A 21,351-nucleotide genomic window follows, 5' to 3' on the forward strand; every position below is an offset into this window, starting at 1 on the left:
AATTTTGGCTTAAAGCTCAACATTCAGAAAGCAAAGATCATGGCAACTGGTCCCATCACTTCAGGGGAAGTAGATGGGGAAACAGTGGAAACAGTGGCTGAGTTTATTTTTCTGGGATCCAAAGTCACTGCTGATGGTGACTGCAGCCATGAAATTAAAGGAAGCTTACTTCTTGGAAGTAGAGTTATGACTATCTTAGACAGCATATTAAAAAGCAGAGAGTCTGTGGGAGAGGGTGGGTTGATTTGTGAGAATTTCAGGAAAACATGAATAATATCATATATGAAACGAATCGCCAGTCCAGGTGCAATGCATGATACAGGATGCTTGGGGCTGGTGCACTGGGATGACCCAGAGTGATGGGATGGGGAGGAAGGTGGGAGGGGGGTACAGGATGGGGAACACATGTACACCTGTGGCAGGTTCATGTATGTATGGGAAAACCAATATCATATGAAAAGTAATTAACCTCCCATTAAAATAAATAATTTTATATTAAAAATAAAAAGCAGAGACATTACTTTGGTAACAAAGGTCTGTCTAGTCAAGGCTATGGTTTTTCCACTGGTCAGCTATGGATTGAGAGATGGACTATAAAAATCTGAGCGCCAAAGAATTGATGCTTTTGAACTGTGGTGTTGGAGAAGACTATTGAAAGTCCCTTGAACTGCAAGGAGATCCAACTAGTCCATCCTAAAGGATATCAGTCCTGAGTGTTCATTGGAAAGACTGATGTTGAAAATGAAACTCCAATATTTTGGCTACCTGATGCGAAGAGCTGACTCATTGGTAAAGACCCTGATGCAGGGAAATACTGAGGGCAGGAGGAGAAGGGGACGACAGAGGAAGAGATGTTTAGATGGTATCGCCAACTCAATGGACATGGGTTTGGGTGGACTCCGCGAGTTGGTGATGGACAGGGAAGCCTGGTGTGCTGCGATTCATGGTGTCGCAAAGAATCAGACAAGACTGACAAACTGAACTGACTTCCTCTGAGTCTTTCAGTGGAGACCAGTCCTTCTGTCTTCCCATTTGTCTCTGCCTCTCTGAATTTAACTGCATCAATTATCTATTATGGCCTTGAAGGGGTGAGCTTGTGGGGGAGCATCACTGTACAGTCTGTACCATAGTCCGTGGGGGTGAGTGTGGGGGTGGGGCTGGATTTGATGGACCACAAGTCACATCTTTCCTTAGGGTGTGCCAGCACCTATGGCTAAGAAGTTCAGTGGTAACAGGTCTGAAGCCAGATGTGAGGCAGAGACTTCCTTTTCCTCAGTGGCTTTCACTGTCCTATTGGGGGCAGGGTGGGATCCCAAGTTTCTGGAGCAGAAGCCCTGAATGTCAGGCCAGATCTGGCTGTGTTCCCTCAAGTATGTACGCTCCCCTCTCCCAGCACTGCAACCCTAGCCACAGAGGGACAAGAGGAGCATGTTCTGCTTAGAAAAATAACAAAAGGAGCAAATCTCCAGGCTGGCTGCTTACAGAGATCTGACTACCTCTAACGTGCCATCTGTGCCATCACCATCAGTAGCCTCTCCTGCCCTGTTTAATCATAGCTTCTGGTCTGAGACCTCTTGGTCCCTCACAGCTGATCACTTCCCCCAGCCTCTGCTATCCCTGCCCTGTTGAAGAGTGTGCTATTGTGCAGGTGAGGCCCTCATGGGCTCTGGGCATATACTGGGTCATCTGATGTGACAGTCTGGCCTCCATCAGAGATCAGGACTTCTCCTGATATGCTGCCTATGTAAGTGCCCTCCATGAGCAAGACCCCGGCTCTTCCAACCACATGCCGCCCTGGGCCAGTTGCACCTCTGTTTCCCAGAATCCAGCTGTCTGCCTGGTCATGGCAGACCCTGCTCCAGTGCAAATCGGCCACACGGAGTAAGCAGGGCGTGTGTAAGTGTCAGCCCTTGTTGGGAAAACAGGCATCCACAAATGCGGTCTCAATCTGTCCTCTTCATTGTGGCTTGGGAGCAAGCCCCTGAGCACATGCTCCTGGAGGGGGGAGTCTGGGCTTCCCACAGACCTCCTGTTAGTCCACATAGCCCTGCAACCATCTAAGGGTGTTTCTCTTCCCTGTGTCAGACCCCAGGACTTGTGTGTCCAATATACGACTCAAACCACCCAGGGCATATCTCCAACCGTGTAATCTCCCTTATATTCTGAATCCTCTCCCATGGGCCCATTTCAGGACTTGAATCATTCTTTTCCCTTCATACCCTGTTCCCTGTGGATCTTTCTTTGAGAGTAAGTTTGGGAATCTTACTGCGTTTTCCAATTAGTTTTTTGAGCTAATTGTTCTACATGTTGATGGATTCTTTTTATATTTTTTTTTTCATTCGAGTATATTAGATTTACCAGTTGTGTTTCAGGTGTCCAGCAAAGTGATTCAGCTTTACATATACATGTATTTGGGCTTCTCACTTGGCTCAGTTGTTAAAGAATCACCCTGCAATGAAGGAGATTTGGGTTCAATCCCTGGATTGGGAAGATATGCTTAGAGGGACATGACGAGATTCCTCAGTATTCTGCCCTGGAGAATTTCATGGACAGAGTAGCCTAGCAGGTTACAGTCCATAGGGTCACAAAGGGTAGAGCACATCTGAATCAACTGAGCTTGCACAAGCACACATACATATATCTATTCCTTTACAAATTCTTTTTCCATTTATGTTGTTACAGAACTTCTAGCAGAGTTGCCTGTGGTTTTGTAGGAGGTCCTTGCTGGTTATCTATTTTATATATAGTGGTGTCTATATATATGTTAATCCCCAACTCCCAATTCCTCCCCCCACCATAACAACCATTTGGGAACCATTACCTTGGCTTCTATGTACATGTGTTTTTGATGTTCTTTGGGGGAGGCAGTTTAATCTTTTGAAGTCCTACTTTTCTGTTTTTGCTTTTGTTGCCTATGTTTTCGGGGTCACATACATAAAACCACTTCTAAGACCAATGTTTACAACTTCTCCAGGATGTTTTCTTCTAGCTCATTTATAGTTTCAGATGTTGCCTTAAAATCTTTAATCAACTTTGAGTTTAGTTTTTTATGTGGTATAAGGTAAGGGTCCTCTTTCAATCTTTTGCATTCAGATTTCTAGTTGCCCATGGCAGGTAATTGAAGAGATGGTGAGGTGAAACTTAATCATGATCATCTCAAGGCAGTAATGAGTGACAAGCCTGTAGGAAAGGCACTGGAGTGAGGGACTTGGCCAGAAGCTAGTACAGTTTGGCGACTCCCACTTCATTCCCGCTGATACGTGGATGTGATCCTGGGCAGATGCGTTCTGACCCTAGGCACATAGACTTGCTCTTGACCTCTGCCAATCAAGAGAAGCCTCTGGGCCAGCAGTATTGTGCACTCATCATGAGTCCATGGGCACTGCTTTGGCTTTTGCATTCTGTGTCATGCAAATGGGTGGTCTTAATACTAAGGCATAGAGTTCCTCTTGACGACTGATAAAATAAGCTTCTCATTTAAGTTCCTTTGACTTCTGATTCACCCTCTAGTTTATGGATTTTACTATATTTTCAAACAGATTCTTGAACATACTTGGCAGAAGAGAGTGATTCTCTCCCTTACAGTCTTAGATAATCTAACTTCTGATAATATTTTATATCACCACACTGTTGACTTCTAATCTGTTTACCCTCTGGCATGCATTTCTGATAAGATACATACTCAAAAATCTATCCTACAAACTGCATGTAATGAACTGCAAGTGATTAGAGAACGTGAAAATATTAATACACAAGAGAATGATTAAGAACATTTCTTGGGAGGTGGCGATTAGGCTGGCCTCAGATGGTTGCTAGTTTCTGAGTCACAGAAGATAGGATGACCACAGGCATAGAGGAAATTAGGTCTTAGGGAATTCATTGTATCAGTCAATAGAGATTGTTATGGCCACAGCAAGACGGGTCAGTTGGAATCTATTCATGAAGAACCTGTATAAGTGGAAGTATAAAGAGTTTCTTCTACTGTTTGTGAGTGCTAAAGAGCAAATCTCTCACCCCCATACAACACAGAATTTACAATAGGACTTGTCGTGTTTGAGTCACAAAATACTGTCCTTTTCCTGGAGAGCTACAGGTATCTGATATTGTATTATTGTTATTGATCTAAATGGATATAACCTTTTTCAACTCATGACTTAGTGTTTATGGTTTTCTCTTTTAACCCTAAGAGTCTTGGATCCTTTTTAAACTTTATGCATCCTCAATTCTTTCTGCAAGGTGGCAGTTTATCCATGGATCTTAAAATATATACCAGCGCTACTTTAGGGAAACAAGGCCCTCTAACCTACACTTCTGGTCCACCTCAGGACTTTCCTGATAGCTCAGTTGGGAAAGATTCTGCCTGCAAAGCTGTAGACATCAGTTCAATTCCTGGGTAGGGAAGCTCTGCTGGAGAAGGGATAAACTAACCACTCTACCATTCTTTGGCTTCCCTTGTGGCTCAGCTGGTGAAGAATCTGCCTTCAATGTGGGATGCCTGTTTTTGGTCCCTGGGTTAGGAAGATCCCCTGGAGTAAGGAAAGGCTAACCACTCCAGTATTCTCGCCTGGAGAATTCCATGGACAGTAAAGTCCATGGAGTCACCAACTGTCAGACACGACTGAGCAACTTTCACTTTCAGCTGTTCAGGCCTAGTCATCTGTTACCTTCCCCTAACAGCAAGTATTTCAGTCAGTCCTAAAACAGGGCATTAAAATGTGATAGTGTTAAATGGTGATAATATATACAGATCTGGAATCAGAGCACCCACCTATCAGGGCTCCCTGTCCATATCATCCTTGTAGCTGCTTGCCCGACTAATTTTCACAGGCAGGGTTGATAGTTCTCCCACTTCCTTTGAAAGGACAACAAACCCAGGGTCTCCTTCACTCTTAATGATTTTAAATCACATTCAGTGACTGATTTTGAATCATCAACTGTGTCTCTCAGGAGTTAAAGTGCCAGAAAGATTTAACTAGGGAGCTGCAGTCCAGATAAAAGATACCGTAGCATTGACTTGAAATCTGAACTCAACTCTTTTGATGCTGATGGTGAAACTCTGTTTTAATTGTTTCTAAAATGCTTTCTGAAAACACACGGGATTCCTCTGGTAGAGACTCTGCCTTATACATATCTCCATATTTGATTGACTACTCCTTGAAACTATTCAAACACTTCAAAACTAAAGTTAACACCAAATGAAATATTCGATACTCTTCTTTTTAAACCATGAAAACTTGTAGAATTTGACTTACAATAGAGTTTATTGGGGAAGAATGTTTTATGATTAGTTATTTAGAAATATTAGGGGATAGTGATAAATATAAGACCAGCTTTTAAACTTTACATAATTGTATTAGTTTTGCCAAATATCAAAATGAATCCGCCACAGGCATACATGTGTTCCCCATCCTGAACCCTCCTCCCAGCATCCAGTATCGCGCATCGAACCTGGACTGGAAACTCGTTTCTTACATGATATTCTACATGTTTCAATGTAAGACCAGCTTTTACACAGTCTTATATTAATACTTTAATCAAAAGTCTCTGTCCTGACTTCTCCAGCTGTCCAGTGGTTAGGACTCCATGCTTTCACTAGAAGGGGAACCGGTTCAATCCCTGGTCAGGGAACTAAGATCCCATAAACTGCATGGTGCCCTCTACCAAAAAACATTATATGTGCGTCGTTATCCTGTTAGTCATCTGCAGTAGAATTGGGCCACCTCCACTGCCCTGCCCTTGGGAAAACACTGGTCCAACAAATTTCTTTGGATAACAGTGGCCTAATTGATATTTGGTCTGATGCCTCCAAACATTATTTTAATCTTTGGGAGTGCTAATTGTGGGTTTTAGTTGTATCTGCATTTTGTGCCTCCTGAGCATCTTTAGCTGACAGCATAGCTGAGTGAAGCAACAAAGCCCGATATTATGTAAGTGGCCAGGAGGTGATTTCTGCCTGCCTCACTCAGGGGAAGTATGACATTCACCATCCTCATGTGAAGCCCTCTTCCCATCTGGGTTCTGGCAATCTAGACCCTAATGTCACTCCACACCCCAAACAATGGCAGTAACACCGCACAAGTACTCCTTGCCGCTGAAATCAATTATTAAGCAGGGTTATTCACCTTCAGTGCAGACTCCTGACCCAGTCGAGACCTCTACTCTCTGGCTAACTGGGGACCTTAGGGTCTGTTCCCTCAGCTCTTGGGACCCCACATCCCTCCCCACTCAGGTGCCCACCTCTTTGCTTCCTTCCCTCCCTTCCCATCAGAAAATTCACACACACACAAATATCATCTTTTCACCATTTGATGTGTATTTTAATTGCAGCCATCAGTTTACTATGTTAGTGTGAGAGTCAGTCTTTTCCTGGTTGGCCATTTCTATGAAAGCAGACCTCTGGGACGCAACTGTAAACTGTGTGACCTTTTCTATTCAGTTACTGGCTGCCTAGGTTGTACTTCTCCAGGGTCTCTCATTCTGGGGTGGCTGAGCTTACCTTCTCTTTTGATTCTGCCTCCTTCTTTGACTCTGCCTCATATTTTGGTACCCTTTTCGGCTTTGATTCAGTTTCTTACGTGGACAGGAACAGAAAAAACTGTTTGGTTTTCTTGTTTTATTCACCTTCTACGACTGAGTGGTATATGACCGGATTTTCTTTTTCAAGGTTCCTTTCAACGGTATTCTGACCCTCATGGTCATATTCTGTGCCTTGAAAGACAAGAGAAGGGTATTAGTTTTGAGGAAAGGGTATAACATCTGAGTTGGAAGGGAGATTTCATGAAAAGGGATGTGGGCTGATGAGGGCTTTTGTGGCAGGCAAGGACAGTGTAGAGGTCTTGGGCAGCAAAGTCAATGGAGAATGTGGGGAGCATAGATGGAATCAACTTACCTTCACAGTGCCTTTGTATCTCTGTTTACAAAGGGTCTTCTTTCATCCTTTCACCCTTGAAGAATACTGCATTGGAACTCTTCTTGGCTGCCGTGGCTTCCTGGTTACCTTATGATGATAGCATGAAATGGCCGAACCCAGAATCTCTGCCTCTGACCTCCTTATATACACCTTCTGAGAACAATGAGGAACCACACCCTTCAATCTGATTGGTCAGCTAGGCACTCCCCCAGCCAATGGTGGCTTTGGGGTCTTAGACATCACAATGTACCACTGTGCCCATCAACATGGGTTAGTGGGTGCTGAGGGAGGCCATGATACAACTTTCTGACCCCTGACACCACTGTGTGTCTGATTCTGGGGAGTGGTGATTCAGGGACATGGTGTTTCTTCTCTGAACATTAGCTGAGCAGGAGAAGTACCAGTAGGTATCTCACTGATAGTTCGTTGCTTATTGGCAGGGCCGAGTGATGCACTGTCCAATTGCTGAGCAAGACCTGTCACTTAGTAACAGGATGTGGAATAATACTGCAAAGCAATGTCTACCTGCTAATGGCTGTTTTCAGGCTGCTCTGTTCCATAAGGATACGTTGGGTCCAGTGTGCTTAAGTCTCTTCTACAACTCCTTTCCCACCTCAGATTTTGATTTCACATGCTTGTTTACCTTTTGTACATCATTCTTTTCATTGTTTTCCCAGGCATGCCAGTCAGCAGTGCTTATCTTTATGCTCCTCCCACAGCTTCCACATGATTGCATTTGCAGCATATATTATAGCTAATATTTCAAAGCCAACAAGAATGTGAAAGCTAGCCCACCTTGAGAACTACTTTGACAAACCTTAAGCTCACAGTGATTCTTATTCTCTTCAAAATGTAACAGAGCAGAGTGTGCACAGCCCTATGCAGTTAGCCATTGATGTGCTTCATTTCATCCCACACTGTGGCTAGGCAACAGGTGTAGCTCAGCCTTGCTTGGTGCCTCAGATGGCCCCATTCACAAGCAGCCAACTGTCAATGAGTGACCATTCGTTGTCCTGCTCAGCTATTGATCAGCACCACAGTGGGCCCTGCCCCCCAGTTACTGTCAAGAAGGGAGTATTGGGGAAGTGATTAAGGAAGGGTGGTGTGGTGGTCATCAGCTGGAAAGTAAGAGAAGAGGCAGACTCTGGCATTCTTTTGGAGGGCCTGGAGATCACCTAGCTTTGGGCCAGTGGGTGAGCTGGAGGTCCCAGGGAATAGACTGGGGACGACATCCTGTAGTGCTCCAGAGCCCTCACTAAGGCCCTCCAGTAGCCTTGGCCCAGGCCTTGAGGAGCAGTGAACCTCTCCACCATCCCTGTGTCTGCAGTCTACTAGCAGTGGCCATCTTCCTGGGCCTCAGTCTCTGAGAACTGGTCTCCTCACTTGGACAGCCTGAGGAGACAGGACCTATTGGATTGGGTGCCTGGCTCCATCAAGGATGAGAGCTGGGCAGAATGTGGGAACCTTGCCCTGAAGGAGCTGCCAAATGAGATCTGTTTCTGCTTATCCAGAATGGGACATTTCAAGGTGAAAATTGTGCCTTGAGACTTTGCCCTCTCTTGACAGGGCAAGAATGACAGAAAATAACATTTGACTGGTAGAGATATACAGGAACATTATTACCTGATCATGACCTAAGTTTAAGCACTAAGGATATGACACCAAAATGTCTGTGACAACTTACCACAACTCTCTCTAACATTTGCTTTTACATGTACTTAACTGAAAGCATTCAGTTATTGGGTTCTTAGGACAAGAGCCATCCACATCCTTGTATGAATCTGTAATAAACCTTTCCCTTTTACAAACTCTAACATTTAGTTTTGATGGGCCTCATTCTGCATCAAGCACATGGATTTGCAATTTTGATAACAACCATCCTGTCGAAGGGCTGACTTGGCCTCTCTTAAACAACAGCAGAGACTGGCCAAGAGCTCACAGTCATCCATAACATACCCACTGACTAGGCTTGGCTAAACTTTAGCCATGCTTCTCTCCTCTGAACTTCAGCTTTCCCCCACGCTTGAGTAAGCACTAAGAATCAGACATTTCCTACTCCTTTAACAGCTCATTCTAACAATCAGCTCACTACAGAAACACTTCCTGTCAAACTGCTCCATCATGCGGTTTGTTCATCCATCCTCACCTCTTTCCCCATCTCACACTCACACACACACACACACACACACACACACAAACTTACACACATACACATAGTTACTGCACACCCCCCTTATCTTCCATGTTAATGAAATATCTTTTTCTGTTCCATTTTGAGACACGTTAAGAACATGTGTTCAAAGCATTCTCCATACTGCAATCAGTTCATTTCATTTGTTCAGTTGTGTCCGAATGTGTGCAAACCCATGGACTGCAGCACACCAGGATTCCTTGTCCATCACCAACTCCCAGAGCTTGCTGAAACTCAAGTTCATCAAATCCCCAATACCTTCCAACAATCTCATCCTCTCTCATTCCCTTCTCCTTGGCCTTCATTCCTACCTAGCATCAGGATCTTTTCCAATGAGACAGTTTTTTGCATCAGGTGGACAAAATATTGGAGTTGGAGCTTCAGCATCAGTCCTTCTAGTGAATAATCAAGACTGATACCACACGTTAATGGAGTGGTGGCTGCATGGGCACAGAAGGGACTAGAGGAGCTACTCCACGTCAAGGTCAGGAGTGGTGGCAGTGAGGAGATATACCTCGTCCAAGGTAAGGAGAAGTGGATGCACTTTGCTGGAGTAGCCATGAAGAGGTACCCCAGATCCAAGATAAGAGAAACCCATGTAAGACAGTAGGTGTTGCAAGACGGCATCGGAGGGCAGACACACTGAAACCAGAATCACAGAAATCTAGTCAAACTAATCACACTAGAACCACAGCCTTGTCTAACTCAATGAAATTAAGCCAGGCCCTGTGGGGCCACCCAAGTTGGTCGGGTCATAGTGGAGAGGTCTGACAGAATGTGATCCACTGAAGAAGGGAAGGGCAATCCACTTCCGTATTCTTGCCTTGAAATTCACATGAACAGTATGAAAAGGAAAACTGATAGGATACTGAAAGAGGAACTCTCCAGATGAGTAGGTGCCCAATATGCTACTGGAGATCGGTGGAGAATAACTCCAGAAGGTATGAAGAGATTGAGCCAAAGCAAAAACAATACTCAGTTGTAGATGTGACTGGTGACAGAAGAAAGGTCTAATGCTATAAAAAGCAATATAGCATAGGAACCTGAAATGTTAAGTCCATGAACCAAGGCAAATTGGAAGTGGTCAAACAGGAGATGGCAAGAGTGAACATCACCATTCTAGGAATGAGTGAACTAAAATGGACTGGAATGGGTGAATTTAACTCAGATGACCATTCTATCTACTACGGCAGGTAGGAATCCCTCAGAAGAAATGGAGTAGCCATCATGGTCAACAAAACAGTCCAAAATGCGATAGCTGGATGCAGTCTCAAACATTATAGAATGATCTGTGTTCGTTTCCAAGGCAATCAATTCAATATCACAGTAATCCAAGTCTATGCCCCAACAAGTAATGATGAAGAAGCTGAAGTTGAACAGTTCTATAAAGACTGACAAAACCTTTTAGAACTCACACGCAAAAAAGTTATCCTTTACATTATACTGGACTGGAATGCAAAAGTAGGAAGTCAGGAAACACCTGGAGTAACAGGAAAATTTGGCTTGGAGTATGGAATGAAGCAGGGCAAAGGCAAAAAGATTTTTGCAAAGAGAACACACTGGTCATAGAAAACACCCTCTTCCAACAACACAAGAAAAGACTATACAGAAGGACATCACCAGATGGTCAACTTTGAAATCAGATTGATTATATCGTTTGTAACCAAAGATGGAGAACCTCTATACAGTCAGCAAAACAAGACTGGGAGCTGACCGTGGCTCAGATCATGAGCTCCTTATTGCCAAATTCAGATTTAAATTGCAGAAAGTATGGAAAACCACTAGGCCATTCAGGTATGACGTAAATCCATCCCTTAGGATTATACAGTGGAAGTGAGAAATAGATTTAAGGGACTAGACCTGACAGATTGAGTGCCTGAAGAAGTATGGATGGAGGTTCATGACATTGTACAGGAGACAGGGATCAAGACCATCCCCATGGAAAAGAAATGCCAAAAAGCAAAAGGGCTGTCTGGGGATGGCTTTCAAATAGTTGTGAAAAGAAGAGAAGAGAAAAGCACAGGAGAATAGGAAAGATATAAGCATCTGAATGCAGAGTTCCAAAGAATAGCCAGAAGACATAATAAAGCCTTCCTCAGTGATCAATGCAAATAAATAGAGGAAACAATGGAATGGGAAAGACTAGATATCTGTTCAAGAAAATTCGAGATACCAACGGAATATTTCATGCAAAGATGGGCTCAATAAAGGACAGAAAGTATGTGGACCTAACAGAAGCAGAAGATATTAAGAAGAGGTGAAAAGAATACCCAGAAGAACTGTACAAAAAAAAAAAAAAAATCCTCATGACCCAGATAATCATGATGGTGTGATCACACACCTAGGGCCACATATCCTGGAATGTGAAGTCAAGTGGGCCTTAGAAAGCATCACTATGAACAAATCTAGTGGAGGTGATGGAATTCCAGTTCAGCTATTTCAAATCCTGAAAGATGATGAAGTGAAAGTGCTGCACTCAATATGCCAGCTAAGTTGGAAAACTCAGCAGTGGCCACAGGACTGGAAAAGGTCAGTTTTCACTCCAATCCCCAAGAAAGGCAACGCCAAAGAATGATCAAACTACCGCACAATTGCACTCATCTCACATGCCAGTAAAGTAATTCTTAAGATTCTCCAAATCAGGCTTCAGCAAAATGTGAATCATGAACTTGCAGATGTTCAAGCTGGTTATAGAAAAGGAAGAGGAATCAGAGATCAAATTGTCAACATCTGCTGGATCATGGAAAAAGCAAGAGAGTTCCATAAATATATCTATTTCTGCTTTATTGACTATGCCAAAGCCTTTGACTGTGTGGATCACAGTAAACTGTTGAAAATTCTGAAAGAGATGTGAATAGCAGACCACCAGACCTGGCTCTTGAGAAACCTCTATGCAGGTCAAGAAGCAACATTTAGAACTGGACAAGTAACAACAGATTGCTTCCAAGTAGGAAAAAGAGTACATCAAGGCTGTATATTGTCACTCTGCTTATGTAATTTATATGCAGAGTGCATCAAAAGAAGCACTGGGCTGGAGGAAGCACAAGCTGGAATCAAGATTGCCGGGAAAAATATCAATAAGCTCAGATATGCAGATGACACCACCGTTATGGCAAAAAGTGAAGAAGAACTAAAGAGCCTCTTGATGAAAGTGAAAGAAGAGAGTGAAAAAGTTGGCTTAAACCTCAACATTCAGAAAGCGAAGTTCATGACATCTGGTCCCATCACTTCATGGCAAGTAGATGGGGAAACAGTTGAAACAGTGGCTGAGTTTACTTTTCTGGGCTCCAAAATCACTGCAGATGGTGACTGCAGCCATGAAATTAAAGGAAGCTTACTCCTTGCAAGTAGAGTTATGACTAACCTAGACAGCATATTAAAAAGCAGAGACTCTGTGGGAGACGGTGGTGTGATTTGGGAGAATGGCATTGAAACATGTATAATATCATTTATGAAATGAATCGCCAGTCCAGGTTTGATGCTTGATACAGGATGCTTAGACTGGTGCACTGGGATGACCCAGAGGGATGGTATGGGGAGGGAGGTGGGAGGAGGGTACTGGACTGGGAACACATGTACACCTGTGGCAGGTTGATGTTGATGTATGGCAAACACAATACTATATGTAAAGTAATTAACCTCCCATTAAAGTAAATAAATGTATGTTAAAAATAAAAAATAAAGAGAAGAGACATTCCTTTGGCATCAAATGTCTGTCTAGTCAAGGCTATTGCTTTTCCAGTGGTCAGGTATGGATAGAGAGTTGGACTATAAAAAAGCTGAGCTCCAAAGAATTGACGCTTTTGAACTCTGGTGTTGAAGAAGACTCTTGAGAGTCCCTTGGACTTCAAGGAGATCCAACCAGTCCATCCTAAAGCATATCAGCCCTGAGTGTTTACTGGAAAGACTAATGTTGAAACTGAAACTCCAATATTTTGGCCACCTGATGTGAAGAGCTGACTCATTGGTAAAGACACTGATGCTGGGAAATATTGAGGGCAGGAGGAGAAGGGGACGACAGAGGAAGAGATGGTTAGATGGCACCACCAAATCAATGGACATGGGTTTGAGTGGACTCCGTGAGTTGGTGATGGACAGGGAGGCCTGGTGTGCTGCGGTTCATGGTGTCACAAAGAATCAGACACGACTGAAAACTGAAATGACTTCCTCGCAGTCTTTCAGTGGAGACCAGTCCTTCTGTCTTCCCATTTGTCTCTGCCTCTCTGAATTTAAGTGCATCAATTATGTATTATGGTCTTGAAGGGGTGATCTTGTGGTGGAGCATCACTGTACAGTCTGTACCATAGTCAGAGGGAGAAGGGTGGGATGGGGCTGGATTTGATGGACCACAAGCCACATCTTTCCTTAGGGTGTGCCAGCACCTATGGCTGGGAAGTTCAGTGGTAAAAGGTCTGAAGCCAGATGTGAGGCAGAGACTTCCTTTTCCTCAGTGGCTTTCACTGTCCTATTGGGGGCAGGGTGGGATCCCAAGTTTCTGGAGCAGAAGCCCTGAATGTCACGCCAGATCTGGCTGTGTTCCCTGAAGTATATACGCTCCCCTTTCCCAGCACTGCAACCCTTGCCACAGAGGGACAAGAGGAGCATGTTCTGGTTAGAAAAATAACAAAAGGAGCAAATCTGCAGGCTGGCTGCTTACAGAGATCCAGGCTACCTCAAACGTGCCATCACCATCAGTAGCATCTCCTGCCCTGCTTAAACATACCTTCTGGTCTGAGACCTCTTGGTCCCTCACAGCTGATCACTTCCCCCAGCTTCTGCAATCCCTGCCCTGTTGTAGAGGGGTGCTATTGGGCAGATGAGGCCCTGATGGGCTCTGCGCACATACTGGGTCATCTGCTGTGGCAGTCTGGCCTCCATCAGAAATCAGGACTTCTCCTGATATGCTGCCTATGTAAGTGCCCTCCATGAGCATGACCCCGGCTCTTCTACCCACATGCCGGCCTAGGCCAGATGCATCTCTGTTTCCCACATCCCAGCTGTCTGCCTGGTCATGGCAGCCCCTGCTCCAGTGCAGATCAGCCACATGGGGTAAGCAGGGCATGTGTAAGGGTGGGCAGTTTTGGGAAAACAGGCATCCACAAATGCGGTCTCCATCTGTCCTCTTCATTGTGGCTTGGGAGCAAGGCCCTGAGCACATGCTCTTGGAGGGGGAAGTCCGGGCTTCCCACAGACCTCCTGTTAGTCTGCATAGCCCTGCAACCATCTAAGGGTGTTTCTCTTTCCTGTGTCAGACCCAGGACTTGTGTGTCCAATATTGGGCTCGAACCACTCACACCCAGGGCATATCTCCAACCGTGTAATCTCCCTTATATTCTGAGTGCTCTCCCATGGGCACATGTAAGGACTGGAATCATCATTTTCCCATTATACCCTGTTCCCTGTGGATCTTTCTTTCAGAATAAGTTTGGAAATCTTTCTGTATTTTCCAATTAGTTTTTTGAGCTAATTGTTCTACATGTCGATGGATACTTTTTTTTTTTTTTCTTATTCGAATATATTTGAATTACCATGTTGTGTTTCAGGTGTCCAGCAAAGTAATTCAGCTTTACATATACATGTATTTGGTCTTCCCACTTGGCTCAGTTTTTAAAAAAATCACCCTGCAATGAAGGAGATTTGGGTTCAATCCCTGGGTTGGGAAGATATGCTCAGAAGGACACGACAAGCCTCTCCAGCATTTTTGCCTGGAGAAACTCATGGACAGAGTAGCCTAGCAGGCTACAGTCCATAGGGTCACAAAGAGTAGGGCACATCTGAATAAACTGAGCTTGCCCAGGCACACACACATATATCCATTCCTTTACAATTTTTTTTTCCATGTATGCTATTACAGAATTTCTAGCAGAGTTGCCTGTGGATTTGTAGCAGTTCCTTCTTGGTTATCTATTTTATACATACTGGTGTCTATATATAGGTTAATCCCCAATTCCCAATTCCTCCCCCTGTCCCAACTTGCCATTTGGTAACCATCAGCTTGGCTTCTATGTAGATGTGTTTTTGATGTTCTTTGGGGGAGGCAGTTTAATCGTTTGAAGTCGTCCTACTTTTCTATTCTTGCTTTTGTTGCCTATGCTTTTGGTGTCACATACATAAAATCACTTCTAAGACCAATGTTTACAACTTCTCCAGGATGTTTTCTTCTAGTTGATTTATAGTTTCAGATCTTGCATTTAAAACTTTAATCAATTCTGAGTTTAGTTTTTTATGTGGTATAAGGTAAGGGTCCTATTTTAATCTTTTGCTTTCAGATTTCTAGTTGCCCAAAGCAGTTAATTGAAGAGATGGTGAGGGGAAACTTAATCTTGATCAGCTCAAGGCAGTAATGAGTGACAAGCCTGTCGGAAAGACACTGGAGTGAGGGACTTGGCCAGGAACATGTAAAGTTTGGGCACTCCCATGTGATTCCCGCTGATAACGTGGTTGTGATCCTGGGCAGATGCATTCTGACCCTAGGGACATAGACTTGCTCTTGACATTTGCCAATCAAGAGAAGCCTCTGGGCCATCAGTATTGTGCACTTAGCATGAGTCCATGGGCACTGCTTTGGCTTTTGCATTTGGTGTCAAGCAAATGGGTGGACTTAATACAAAGACATAGTGTTCCTCTTGACTACTGATAAAATAAGCTTCTCATTTAAGTTCCTTTGACTTCTGATCCACTCTCTAGTTTATGGGTTTTACTATATTTTCTAACAGATTCTTGGACATACTTGGCAGAAGAGAGTGATTCTCTCCCTTACAGTCTTGGATAATCCAACTTCTGATAATATTTTATATCACCACACTGTTGATTTCTAATCCATTTACCTCTCTGGCATGCATGTCTGATAACATACATACTCAAAAATCTATCCTACAAACTGCATGCAATGAAATGCAAGTGATTAGAGAATGTGAATATAGTAATACACAAGAGAATCATTAAGAACATTTCCTTGAGAGATGACCATTGGGCTGGCCTCAGATGGTTGCTAGTTTCTGAGTCACAGAAGATAGGATGGACACAGGCATAGAGGAAAGTAGAAGGTCTTAGGGAAATCATTGTATCAGTCAATAGAGGTTGTTATGGCCACAGCTAGAGGGGTCAGTTGGAATGTATTCATAGCGAACCTGTATAAGTGGAAGTATAAAGCATTTCTATTTCTCTTAGTGAGTGCTAATGAGCAAACCCCCAACCCCATACAACACAGCATTTGCAATAGGATTTGTCATGTTTGAATCACAATATACTGTCCTTTTCCAGGAGAGCTACAGGCGTCTAATATTGATATATTGTTGTTGATCTAAATGGGTATACCCTTTCTCAACTCATGACTTAGTGTTTATGGTTTTCTCTTTTAACCCTAAGAGTCTTTGGATCCTTTTTAAACTCTATGCATCCTCAATTCTTTCTGCAAGGTGGCAGTATATCCACAGATATTAAAATATATACCATCACTACTTTAGGGAAACAAGGCCTTCTAACCTCCACTTTTGGCCTACATCAGGACTTTACTGATAGCTCAGTTGGGAAAGATTCTGTCTGCAAAGCTGTAGACATCAGTTCAATTGCTGGGTAAGGAAGCTCTGCTGGAGAAGGGATAAGCTAACCACTCTAGCATTCTTCGGCTTCCCTGGTGGCTCAGCTGGTGAAGAATCTGCCTTCAATGTGGGATGCCTGGGCTTGATCCCTGGGCTTGGAAGATCCCCTGGAGTAAGGAAAGGCTAAACACTCCAGTATTCTGGCCTGTAGAATTCCAAGGACTGTATAGTCCATGGGGTCCCCAACCGTCGGACACGACTGAGCAACTTTCACTTTCAGCTCTTCAGGCCTAGTAATCTGTTACCTTCCTGTAACAGCAAGTATTTCAGTCAGTCCTGCAACAGGGCATTAAAGTGTGATAGTGTTAAATGGTGATAATATATACATAGCTGGAATCAGAGCACCCACCTATCAGGGCTCTCTGTCCATATCATCCTTGAACCTACTTAACCTGACTAATTTTCACAGGCAGAGTTGATAGTTCTCCCACTTCCTTTGAAAGGACAACAAACCCAGGGTCTCCTTCACTCTTAATGATTTTAAATCACATTTAGTGACTGACTTTGAATCATCAACTGTGTCCCTCAGGAGTTAAAGTGCCAGAAAGATTTTACTAGAGAGCTGCAGCTAAGATAAAAGATACCGTAGCAATGACTTAAAATCTGAACTCAACTCTTTTGATGCTGATGGTGAAACTCTGTTTTAATTGTTTCTAAAATGCTTTCTGAAAACACACGGGATTCCTCTGGTAGAGACTCTGCCTTATATATCTCCATATTTGATTGACTACTCCTTGAAACTATTCAAACACTTCAAAACTAAAGTTAACACCAAATTAAATATTCGATACTCTTCTTTTTTTTATTTTATTTTTAAACTTTACAGTATTTTATTAGTTTTGCCAAATATCGAAATGAATCTGCCACAGGTATACCCGCGTTCCCCATCCTGAACCCTCCTCCCTCCTCCCTCCCCTACCCTCCCTCTGGGTCGTCCCAGTGCACCAGCCCCAAGCATCCAGTACCGTACATCAAACCTGGACTGGCGACTTGTTTCATACATGATATTATACATGTTTCAATGCTATTCTCCCAAATCTCCCCACCCTCTCCCTCTCCCACAGAGTCCATAAGACTGATCTATACTTCGGTGTCTCTTTTGCTGTCTCATACACAGGGTTATTGTTACCATCTTTCTAAATTCCATATATATGTGTTAGTATACTGTATTGGTGTTTTTCTTTCTGGCTTACTTCACTCTGTATAATAGGTTCCAGTTTCATCCACCTCATTAGAACTGATTCAAATGTATTCTTTTTAATGGCTGAGTAATACTCCATTGTTTATATGTGCCACTGCTTTCTTATCCATTCATCTGCTGATGGGCATCTAGGTTGCTTCCATGACCTGGCTATTATAAACAGTGCTGCAATGAACATTGGGGTACACGTGTCTCTTTCCCTTCTGATTTCCTCAGTGTGTATGCCCAGCAGTGGGATTGCTGGATCATAAGGCAGTTCTATTTCCAGTTTTTTAAGGAATCTCCACACTGTTCTCCATAGTGGCTGTACTAGTTTGCATTCCCACCAACAGTGTAAGAGGGTTCCCTTTTCTCCACACCCTCTCCAGCATTTATTGCTTGTAGACTTCTGGATCGCAGCCATTCTGACTGGAGTGAAATGGTACCTCATAGTGGTTTTGATTTGCATTTCTCTGATAATGAGTGATGTTGAACATCTTTTCGATACTCTTCTTTTTAAACCATGAAAACTTGTAGAACTTGGACTTACAATAGAGTTTATGGGGGAAGAATGTTTTATGACTAGCTATTTAGAAATATTAGGGGATAGTGATAAATATAAGACCAGCTTTTACACAGTCTTATATTAATACTTTAATCAAAAGTCTGTCCTGACTTCTCTGGCTGTCCAGTGGTTAGGACACCATGCTTTCACTAGAAGGGGAACTGGATCATTCCCTGGTCAGGGAACTAAGATCCCACAAACTGCATGGTACCCCAAACCCAAAAACATTATCTGTGTGTCGTGATCCTGTTAGTCATCTGAACCAGGATTAGGCCACCTCCACTACCCTGTCCTTGGGAAAACACTGCTCCCACAAATGTCTTAGGATAACAGTGGCCTAACTGATATTTGGTCTGATCCCTCCAAACATTATTTTAATCTTTGGGAGTGCTTATTGTGGGTTTTATTTGTACTCCTGAGCACCTTTAGGTGACAGCATAGGTGAGTGATGCAATAAAGCCCTATAAGACGTAAGTGGCCAGGAGGTGATTTCTGCCTGCCTCACTCAGGGGAAGTATGACATTCACCATCCTCATGTGAAGCCCTCTTCCCATCTGGGTTTTGGCAATCTAGTCCCTAATGTCACTCCACAACACCAAACAATGGCCGTAACACCGCACCACTACTCCTTGCCGCTGAGATCAATTGTTAAGCAGGGTAATTCACCTTCAGTGCAGACTCCAGGCCCAGTCGAGACCTCTACTCTCTGGCTAACTGGGGACCTGAGGGTCTGTTCCCTCAGCTCTTGGAACCCCACATCCCTCCCCACTCAGGTGCCCACCCCTTTGCTTCCTTCCCTCCCTTGCCATCAGAAAATTCACACACACACACACACACATATCATCTTTTCACCATTTGATGTGTATTTTAATCTCAGCCATCAGTTTACTATGTTAGTGTGAGAGTCAGTCTTTTCCTGGTTGTCCATTTCTAAGAAAGCAGACCTATGGAGACGCAATTCTAAACTGTCTGACTCTTTCTATTCAGTTACTGGCTGCCCAGGTTGTACTTCTCCAGGGTCTCTCATTCTGGGGTGGCTGAGCTTACCTTCTCTTTTGATTCTGCCTCCTTCTTTGACTCTGCCTCATATTTTGGTACCCTTTTCAGCTGTTATTCAATCTCTTACGTGCACAGGAACAGAAAAAACTGGTTTTCTTGTTTTCTTCACCATCTTCGAATGAGTGGCATATGATTGGAATTTCTTGCTCAAGGTTCCTTTTAGAGGTCTTCTGACCCTCATGGTCATATTCCACGCCTTGAAAGACAAGAGAAGGGTATTAGTTTTGAGGAAAGGGTATAACATCTGAGTTGGAAGGGAGATTTCATGAAAAGGGATGTGGGCTGATGAGGGCTTTTGTGGCAGGCAAGGGCAGTGTAGAGGTCTTGGGCAGCAAAGTCAATGGAGAACGTGGGGAGCATAGATGGAATCATCTTACCTTCACACTGCCTCTGTACCTCTGTGGACAAAGGGTCTTCTTTCATCCTTTCACCCTTGAAGCACACCGCATTGGAGCTCTTCTTGGATGCCTTGGCTTCCTGGTTACCTTATGATGATAGCATGAAATGGCCGAACCCAGAATCTCTGCCTCTGACCTCCCTATATATACCTTCTCAGGACAATGAGGAGCCACACCCTTCAATCTGATTGGTCAGCTAGGCACTCCCCCAGCCAATGGTGGCTTTGGGTCTTAGACATCACAATGTACCACTGTGCCCATCAACATGGGTTAGTGGGTGCTGAGGGAGGCCATGATACAACTTTCTCACCCCTAACACGTCTGTGTGCCTTGCTCTGGTGAGTGGTGATTCAGGGACATGGTCTTTCTTCTCATTACCATCAGACTTTCCTTCAGTGCCCATTATTCTTTGACTTATATGTCCCCCTTCAACACTCCTGCCTCCTCCATCCCTATGAACCTCGACCAAACACTTTTCACTCCAAATCTGTTTGTCAAAGTCGTCTAATCATTTTATCTCTCAACACCCCTCTTCCTAGTGGGGGTTCTTGAGGGGCTTAAGGAACTTAAGAGCAAGCACTTAACATGGAAAAAGGTAATTAAGAACAAGTTGGGTGTTTTTGCTACTCCAATGAGCTTTGGAGACACCAAGACTTGGTGAATCCTCAGTCTGTGGCCCCAAGGTCTATACACCGTCTCCATGAAATTACACATCAGAGCCAAGGAAGTCATAAATGTCTCCTCCACTAATATTGTTGGGGACACTTCAACTCTCATATTGAGTAGGGAAACTCAACTTGACCCATCTACCAGAAATACATTCCATATTAAAAAAAAAAAAAAAGTAAGGTGCCCAAATGCAAGAGTCAGATGACCAATGCACCACTGTCTCTTGACTGAATCACTTCCCCAGTGGTCCCTCATTGACAGTTATCATCAGGTAGGGTCCAATGTGGAACTGACCAATAGCTGAGCAGGAGAAGTACCAGTAGGTATCTCACTGATAGTTGGTTGCTTATTCTCAGGGCCAAGCAATGCACTGTCCAATTACTGGGCAAGACCTGTTGCTTAGTAACAGGATGTGGAGTAATAAGGCAAAGCAATGGCTACCTGCTAATGGCTGTGCTCATGCTGCTCTGTTCCATAAGGATACGTTGGGTCCAGTGTGCTAAAATCTTTTTGACTGACTCCTTTCCCACTGCAGATTTTGATATCACATGCTTGTTTAACTTTTGTACATCATTCATTTCATTGTATTCCCAGGCATGCCAGTCAGCAGTGCTTATATATATGCCACTCCAACAGCTGCCACATCATTGCATTTGCCACTTATATTATAGCTAATATTTCAAAGCCAACTAGAATGTCAACGACAGCCCACCTTGAGAACTATTTTGACAAACCTTGACCTCACACTGATTCTTATTCTATTCACAATGTAACAGAG

General features: G+C 43.7%; 1 long non-coding RNA gene across 3 annotated transcripts in view; it reads right to left on the minus strand.

Annotated features, from left to right (window-relative positions):
* Positions 1-21,351, minus strand: part of LOC133242736 (uncharacterized) — a 59,744-nt gene that overhangs the window by 11,148 nt on the left and 27,245 nt on the right. The window contains exons 1-2 of one of the 3 annotated variants that reach the window (XR_009734887.1): positions 6,890-8,431; positions 6,424-6,708 (exon numbers count right to left, since the gene is read on the minus strand). This is a non-coding gene — a long non-coding RNA (uncharacterized LOC133242736). Of the gene's footprint in view, positions 1-6,290; positions 6,709-6,889; positions 17,782-21,351 lie in introns of those variants that run through there. The other 2 variants (XR_009734885.1, XR_009734886.1) reach the window with 2 other exon arrangements.

The sequence above is a fragment of the Bos javanicus genome, chromosome X, assembly GCF_032452875.1.
Source record: "Bos javanicus breed banteng chromosome X, ARS-OSU_banteng_1.0, whole genome shotgun sequence".
Lineage (NCBI taxonomy): Eukaryota > Metazoa > Chordata > Mammalia > Artiodactyla > Bovidae > Bos > Bos javanicus.